Genomic DNA, 9,200 nt, shown 5'->3' on the forward strand with positions numbered 1-9,200 from the left:
AGTGTCACATAAAACGTGTCCTATGATAAGCCATCAAGCACTAATATCGAATTCTCTGTACAAAACTACCTGGCACTCTCACCACAAGCCGACCATTAAACTGGCTATCAGCTGCCCACACATCATCACTTACTACTATGGAAAGACCGAAGACCCAGAGTTAACCCACCACCATATTCTAGAGGAACTCTGCTATCGCAAGCTAAGGCACATTCATTATTACTATAAAGTACTTATCATACCATCACTAAATCCTAAGGGGCTGAATTCTACTACAAATCCTAAACGCTATCAACATCATCATTACTACTACTACTACCACCATCACTAAACTGCCATCACTACCATCACATATCTACTACTACAACCATCACTAAACTGCTATCACTACCACCATCATTACTACTACCACCATCACTAAACTGCTATCACTAACCATCATCATTACTACTACCACCATCACTAAACTGCTATCTACCATCATCATTACTACTACTACTACCACCACCATCACTAAACTGCTATCACTACCATCATTACTACTACTACCACCACCACCATCACTCAACTGCTATCACACTACCCATCATCATTACTACCACCACAACCATCACCATCCACTAAACTGCTATCACTACCATCATCATTACTACACCACACACCATCACTTAGCTGTTATCACTACATCATTATTACTACTACCACACATCACTAAACTGCTATCACTACCATCATCATTATTACTACCACCACACCACCATCACTAAACTGCTATCACTACCATCATTACTACTACTACCACACCATCACTAAATTGCTATCACTACCATCATTACTACTACTACACCACTACCATCAACTAAACTGCTATCACTCCATCATCTTAACTACTACTACACCACCATCACTAAATGCTATCACTACCATCATTATTATTACTACTACTACTACCATCACTAAACTGCTATCACTACCATCATTATTACTACTACCACCACCATCACTAAATGCTATCACTACCATCATTATTACTACTACCTACCAACCATCACTAACTGCTCTATCACTACCATCACCCCTACTACCCATACCACTGCTATTTGGAATGATAATCACACAATAATAATAGTAATAACAATTATTCTAATTATAACTAAGTTACTGTTTACTATGCAGATGTTATTATTTCAATGTCCTCAGGCTATGGGGGCAAATACATATTTAGCTGCAAGAGGAAGCCATTGTTCCTTCACCTGTGAGTATTTTTTGTGTATCCTCTGGGTTTAATAAGTTAAAATGTGGAATAAAATGTAGTCATTTCTGTGAATAATGAATCTCTTGGTGAGGAATATTTATCACAGTAAAGGAGAAACTGCATCTCTGTTTCTACACCGCCCTGTTGTGCGGTGACCACATACACTCTCTCTTCTCTCTCTTCTCTCTCTCTCTCTCTCTCTCTCTCTCTCCTCTCTCTCTCTCTCTCTCTCCTTTCTTTCCCTGGATTATCAGAATTAACAACTTTCATCACAGTCTCTCTCTCTCTCTTTCAATTAAATTACATTTAAGGGCATTATTGGCATGGGAAACATATGTTAACATTGCCAAAGCAAGTGAAGTAGATAATTAACAAAAGTGAAGTAAACAACATTTCAAATGTCATATTATGTCTATATACAGTGTTGTAATGATGTGCAAATAGTTAAAGTAAAAAAGGGAAAATAAATAAACATAAATATGGATTGTATTTACAATGGAATTTGTTCTTCACTGGTTGCCCTTTTCTTGTTGCAACAGGTCACACATCTTGCTGCTGTGATTGCACACTGTGGTATTTCACCCAGTAGATTTGGGAGTTTATCAAAATTGGGTTTGTTTTCGAATTCTTTGTGGATCTGTGTAATCTGAGGGAAATATGTGTCTCTAATATGGTCATACATTTGGCAGGAGGTTAGGAAGTGCAGCTCAGTTCACACCTCATTTTGTGGGCAGTGTGCACATAGCCTGTCTTCTCTTGAGAGCCATGTCTGCCTACGGCTATAAGGGCACAAGGCGAGACCCAGATGCAGACACGGGAGGCAGATGTTTTCAGTCTCTGATATTTATTATAATCCAAAGGGTAGGCAAGAGAATGGTCGTTGACAGGCAAAATATCAAAACCAGGTCAGAGTCCAGGAGGTACAGAGTGATAGGTGATGGCTTTGATATGGAAGGTTTGGGAATCGCTTCTTTTTAGGTGGTTGTAGAATTGAATGGCTCTTTTCTGGATTTTGATAATTAGCGGATATCGGCCTAAATCTGCTCTGCATGCATTATTTGGTGTTTTACGTTGTGCACAGAGGATATTTTTGTTAAATTCTGCATGCAGATTCTTAATCTGGTTTTTGTCCCATTTTGTGAATTCTTGGATGGTGAGCGGACCCCAGACTTCACAACCATAAAGGGCAATGGGTTCTATAAATTATTCAAGTATTTTAAGCCAGATCCTAATTGGTATGTCAAATTTTATGTTCCTTTTGATGACATAGAAGGCCCTTCTTGCCTTGTTTCTCAGATCATTCACAGCTTTGTGGAAGTTACCTGTGGCGCTGATGTTTAGGCTGAGGTATGTATAGTTTTTTGTTTGCTCTAGGGCAACAGTGTCTAGAAGGAATTTGTATTTATTTTTGTCTTACTGAGATTTACTGTCAGGGCACAGGTCTGTGTCACGCCCTGGCCTTAGTTATCTTTGTTTTCTTTATTATTTTAGTTAGGCCAGGGTGTGACATGGGGGATGTATGTGTTTTGTATTGTCTAGGGTTTTTTGTATGTTTATGGGGCAGTGTTTAGTCTAGGTGTATGTATGTCTATGGTTGCCTAGATTGGTTCTCAATTAGAGACAGCTGTCTATCGTTGTCTCTGATTGGGAGCCATATTTAGGCAGCCATAGTCATTAGGTAGTTTGTGGGTGATTGTCTATGTCTATGTGTAAGTTGCTTGTGTCTGCACTTATTGTTTGTATAGCTCCACGGTCGTCGGTTTGTTGTTTTGTTTAGTGTGTAAAGTGTTCGTTTCGTTTTGTCTTCGTCTTCAAATAAAGAAGATGTATTGCTATCACGCTGCGCCTTGGTCCTCCTCTCTTTCACCATACGACGATCGTGACAGTCTGACAGATTCTGTGCAGAAGATGTAGGTGCTGCTGTAAGCCCTTCTTGGTTGGGGACAGAAGCACCAGATCATCACTAAACTCTCTCTTATGTTACCATAACTGAAAATGGACAGAATAATGGGACTATTTTGTACTTTCCTGTCTATGCCATTCAACCGTTTGAGGGATTTCCAGAGCCTTTTCCTCTACTGTGTATCATTGGTTCCCCGTTAAGGCTGAACTAAGTGTCATAGCTACTGCCATAGAGATTGTAGCCTACAGATGTAGGATCTTAATTTGATCTCTGTTTTTCTGCTGAGAATGTTCCTGCAGAGCAGGAAATGCAAACTTGTATTGTATTTGAGTTTTAAACTTTATAAAACTTTTTGTCATTATGAAATGTCATACTTGATTTGCCATAACAAAAAATGTATCAACACCTATAAAAATGTCCATTCATTATAATCCACATAATAATGATCATTTCCTGTTGCTGCAGGATTATTTTCCTCAAATTAAGATCCTATATCTGTATATGTGCTCATGCGTTACTGCTACAGGGACAGCTGTGGATTCAGCTGTTTTGTGGCCTTTTAGGGGCTTGATTTAGTTGGCAAGCGGTTGGCATTGGGATTCTACTGTCATCGTGTTTGCCTTTATTTGCCCACCTGTTTGTTTTCTTCAGATTCACTGATGGCTAGGCTAGATCAAATTACATGTGTATTGAGTTTTTTTTAAGTCCAAAAAGTATCAGTAGTCTGCATTGCAGTGTATCAGTCTGCAGTGTATCAGTCTGCAGTGTATCAGTCTGCAGTGCATCAGTCTGCAGTGCATCAGTCTGCAGTGCATCAGTCTGCAGTGTATCAGTCTGCAGTGCATCAGTCTGCAGTGCATCAGTCTGCAGTGCATCAGTCTGCAGTGCATCAGTCTGCAGTGTATCAGTCTGCAGTGTATCAGTCTACAGTGTATCAGTAGTAGAAAGTGACACAACAACTGATTGTTTGAACACACACTCCCCCTGCTTACCATCATTCAGGAGCTAAAAGTTTTGTGTTTTTTTGTCAGCTGGCCAGGCAGAGAATTGCGTGAAGATGTTTGTTAGCTGTGCAGACACAGTGTGACTTAGTCTGATGATTGCCTGTAGGGGGAAATTATAACTAATTATCCTCAGCTAGCTAGCGCTAATGCTTATTCATTTAGCCATTAGATTAGATTTAGCTAAAAAACACAATCAGTGCAGTGCCAAGTGATACAGCGACAAAATGAGAAGACATTAATCATATCTTCTTCTTTATGAGTTACTGTGTGTATGTTGATCAACTCTATACCTATTGAACAAAAACCCATCATTAAGAAACAATGGTTATGTCAACAGCCGGCAGCTATGGCAACAGCCAGCCCAAAACTCTCTGATAATGGCTTCATCTGATAAACACTAAACTAGCCTCGCTGACAAGCTCTCCCCCCCTTCCTCCCCCTCCTCACCCCTCCTTTCCTGTCCCTATCCTCCACAGTAGCCAAACACGTCTGATTTCCAGTAATGATCTGCATCATTTAAATAAATGAAGCGTAAAAATGGACGCGAGACGTTTTGATTCTGGAACCATCAAGGGAACAAATAAGCAAACTAATGCAACATGGGAGGTCACATCTCTGTGTCAAACCCACCCTGAAGGTGGTTCTGAGGCCAGGGCCTGTATCCGCAAAGCGTCTCAGAGTAGGTATTCATAAAGCCCTTTTTACATCAGCAGATGTCACAACGTGCTGTACAGAAACCCAGCCTAAAACCCCAAACAGCAAGCAATGCAGATGTAGAAGCATGGTGGCTAGGAAAAACTCCCTAGAAAGGCAGGAACTTAGGAAGAAACCTAGAGAGGAACTAGGCTCTGAGGGGTGGCCAGTCCTCTTCTGGCTGTGCCGGGTGGAGAATATAAGTACATGGCCATTAAGGCCCGATTGTTCTTCAAAATGTTCAAATTTCATAGATGACCAGCAGGGTCGAAATAAAAATCACAGTGGTTGTAGAGGGTGCAAGAGGTCAACACCTCAGGAGTAAATGTCAGTTGGCTTTTCATAGCCGAACATGGGGGGGGTCGAAACAGCGTGTCCAGAACAAGATAGAACGTCCGGTGAACAGGTCAGGGTTCCATAGCTGCAGGCAGAACAGCAGAAACTGGATCAGCAGCACTAATTAATAATATTATTCATTATGATCTAAAAGGCAAAACTGATCTCTGAGACGCTTTGTGAATACGAGCCTAGATCTTACTTCCATCCACCCATAGTTGCTTGTACTGGTCTCTCTACAGCTCACAACTCTCTGCTTCTCTACTCTCCCAGGGGCTCGCAACAGAACAGGCAATAACAATGTTAGCAGCAAAGCCATAACAACTCTAACATCTCTGCAGTTTGCCCTAGTTTTACTGGGACTGGAATGGCTCCACTTCTGATGTTTTCATCTTCCTTGTTCTGGCTGGGTATTAATGAGAAACAACTGCACTCTCATCCTACCTCTCATTAGCCACAGTTACTGTTCCAGAATGCGTTTAAAACCCTGATCAGGAACTCTTTTAACTCAGGGAAAACAAACTGTTCCACCGTCGTTTGGGGAACTAAGACATTGTTCACGCATCAGCATATGGTACAGGTACAGTACCAGTCAAAAGTTTGGACACACCTACTCATTCCAGGGTTTTTCTTAATTTTTTACTATTTTCTACATTGTAGAATAATAGTGAAGATATCCAAACTATGAAATAACACCTGGGGGGTGCTTTGCTGGTGACACTGTGAATGTAGATAGGTAGGAGGTAGTAGGATAGGATGTAGAAAGGTAGCAGGTAGTTATTGAGGTAGAGTAGACACAGATCTAAGTCTCTTATGAATAAGGATGTCTGTGTCCGAGATGGAAGGAGAGCGGAATAAAGGGACAGTTGCAAACAAAATATAGAGGCAATATAGAAAATGAGAAGAGAGAGAAGGAAAGACGGTGGTGAGGTTTGACAGAAGGGAGTGAGAGAGAGACAGCTAGGAGGAATAATGACTGCATGACCCACAGACACAGAGAGGTAGAATAGATAAGTTTGATGGTATCACTGACACACTCAGACATGCAGTACTCTCACCTACACCATTAATCCTTCAGCACAGACTGTTACGCTGAGCTAAAGTGTTCTACTGAGCTACGCTGAGCTGAGGTGTATGTCGCGGGAAGCTACGGTGTGTGTCGCGTGTCCTGTGCCGTCGGCGGGGGTGATTCATCTGTGTGTGTGTGTGTGTGTGTGTGTGTGTGTGGGGTGGAGAATGGAACACGGACATTACCTCACACACACATTCCTCCTCTCATCTCAACCCACAGGAAGATTTATCTGAGTCTAATGCCCCCTTCACAAACTGAACGTGAAAAAAATGTTCTGGTCATTCCCCTAATTTCGAGGAGCATTTGTAGCATTTCCTGTGTCTTTGCTCTGGTGGTTCTGATTGGATCTTCTATAGTGTTCTTGTTGTGACATTACGGGGCTGATGGATCCTATTAAAGATTCAGATGTCATTCACTCTGCTTCCATATTTATGGAGAAAGGGAAACTAACTGCACGCTGATGGTCAGAAGTACCATCTTTGTGGAGCTGGGAGACAGGAGCCTTGTATCTTTAAGTAAAGCGCCTGGAAAAGGTGAGGTTGAGCCAACTGGCAGAAGATACATAGTAAGGAAGTGTAACGGCTCTCGTTTGTAGAATGAAGAGTGGACCAAGACGCAGCGTGGTAGGCGTACATCGTCTTTTTATTGATGACACCAAAACAAAATAACAAAGACAAAAAACGAAAACGAACAGTTCTGTCAGGCACAGACACTAAACAGAAAACAAGATCCCACCAAACCCAAAAGGAAAATGACAACTTGTATATGATCCCCAATCAGAGACAACGATAGACAGCTGCCTCTGATTGGGAACCACACTCGGCCAAAAACAAAGAAATAGAAAACATAGACTTTCCCACCCGAGTCACACCCTGACCTAACCAAACATAGAGAATAATAAGGATCTCTAAGGTCAGGGCGTGACAGGAAGGCTATCTTTCATCAAGCCAAACCTAGATGCCTTGAGTGACTCATTCACACTATCCTGCATCATCACTCCTATCCTCAACACTCCTATCCTCAACACTCCTATCCTCATCACTCCTGTCCTCATCACTACTGTCCTCAACACTGCTTTCCTCATCACTCCTATCCTCAACACTCCTATCCTCATCACTGCTATCCTCATCACTGCTATCCTCAACACTGCTATTCTCATCACTCCTATCCTCATCACTGCTACATCACTGCTATCCTCATCACTGCTATCCTCCACACTCCTATCCTCATCACTCCTATCCTCAACACTCCTGTCCTCATCACTACTGTCCTCAACACTGCTATCCTCATCATTCCTATCCTCATCACTCCTATCCTCATCACTGCTATCCTCATCAGTCCTATCCTCATCAGCTCATATCCTCAACACTCCTATCCTCATCACTGCTATCCTCACCAGTCCCATCCTCATCACTCCTATCCTCATCACTGCTACCCTCATCATTCCTATCCTCAACACTCCTATCCTCATCACTCCTATCCTCATTTCTGCTATCCTCCATCATCCTATCTCCAACACTCCTACCCTCAACACTCCTATCCCAAACACTCCTTATCCCCAACACTCCTATCCCCAACACTCCTATCCTCATCACTCCTATCCTCATTTCTGCTATCCTCATCATTCCTATCCTCAACACTCCTATCCTCAACACTCCTATCCCCAACACTCCTATCCCCAACACTCCTATCCCCAACACTCCTATCCACACACCTATCCTCACACTCCTATCCAACACTCCTATCCCCAACACTCCTATCCCCACACTCCTATCCCCACCACTCCTATCCCCACACTCCTATCCTCATCACTCCTATCCTCATTTCTGCTATCCTCATCATTCCCTATCCTCACACTATCCTATCCCCAACACTCCTATCCCAACACTCCTATCTCAACACTCCTATCCTCATCACTCCTGTCCTCATCACTACTGTCCTCAACACTGCTTATCTCAACACTCCTATCCCCAACACTCCTATCCTCATCACTGCTATCCTCATCACTGCTATCCTCAACACTGTCTATCCTCATCACTCCTATCCTCATCACTGCTACATCACTGCTATCCTCATCACTGCTATCCTCCACACTCTATCCTCATCACTCCTATCCTCACACTCCTGTCCTCATCACTACTGTCCTCAACACTCCTATCCTCATCATTCCTATCCTCATCACTCCTATCCTCATCACTGCTATCCTCATCACTGTATCCTCATCAGTCCTATCCTCATCAGTCCTATCCTCATCACTCCTATCCTCATCGCCCATCATCCTCAACCACTCTCTATCCTCATCACTGCTATCCTCATCAGTCCTATCCTATCATCTTCTCCTAATCCTCATCATGCTATCCTCATCATCCTCATCATTCCTATCCTCAACACTCCTATCCTCAACACTCCTATCCTCAACACTCCTATCCTCAACACTCCTATCCCCAACACTCCTATCCCCAACACTCCTATCCTCAACACTCCTATCCCCAACACTCCTATCCTCAACACTCCTATCCCCAACACTCCTATCCCCAACACTCCTATCCCCAACACTCCTATCCTCATCACTCCTATCCCCAACACTCCTATCCTCATCACTCCTATCCCCAACACTCCTATCCCCAACACTCCTATCCCCATCACTCCTATCCCCAACACTCCTATCCCCAACACTCCTATCCTCATCACTCCGATTCAACTTTAATGGAATGTGGCAGCTCCAGCAGCAGCAGTACAGGAAAAATCTTCTGATCAGGATTCAATGACTTCTCTCCTCCTGAATCTCTTTCCCCACTCAGTGAAGGCTTCAGTGTTGGCAAGAAGAGAATCAGTCAGCTGCACGCTTTAGTAAACAACAACCAAATTGTTTATCGTTGATCAATGCTACTTACTCCTCTGTATTCAGGTTGGTTGCTGGAGGGAGATGATTCACTA

General features: G+C 42.7%; 1 pseudogene; it reads left to right on the plus strand.

Moving 5' to 3' along the window:
• The window catches only part of LOC112075742 (hepatitis A virus cellular receptor 1-like), an 11,610-nt pseudogene extending 2,640 nt beyond the window's left edge, over positions 1 to 8,970 (plus strand).
• The last annotated feature ends 230 nt before the right edge of the window (positions 8,971 to 9,200 follow it).

The sequence above is a fragment of the Salvelinus sp. IW2-2015 genome, unplaced genomic scaffold, assembly GCF_002910315.2.
Source record: "Salvelinus sp. IW2-2015 unplaced genomic scaffold, ASM291031v2 Un_scaffold3364, whole genome shotgun sequence".
In the NCBI taxonomy this organism is placed as follows: Eukaryota; Metazoa; Chordata; class Actinopteri; order Salmoniformes; family Salmonidae; genus Salvelinus; species Salvelinus sp. IW2-2015.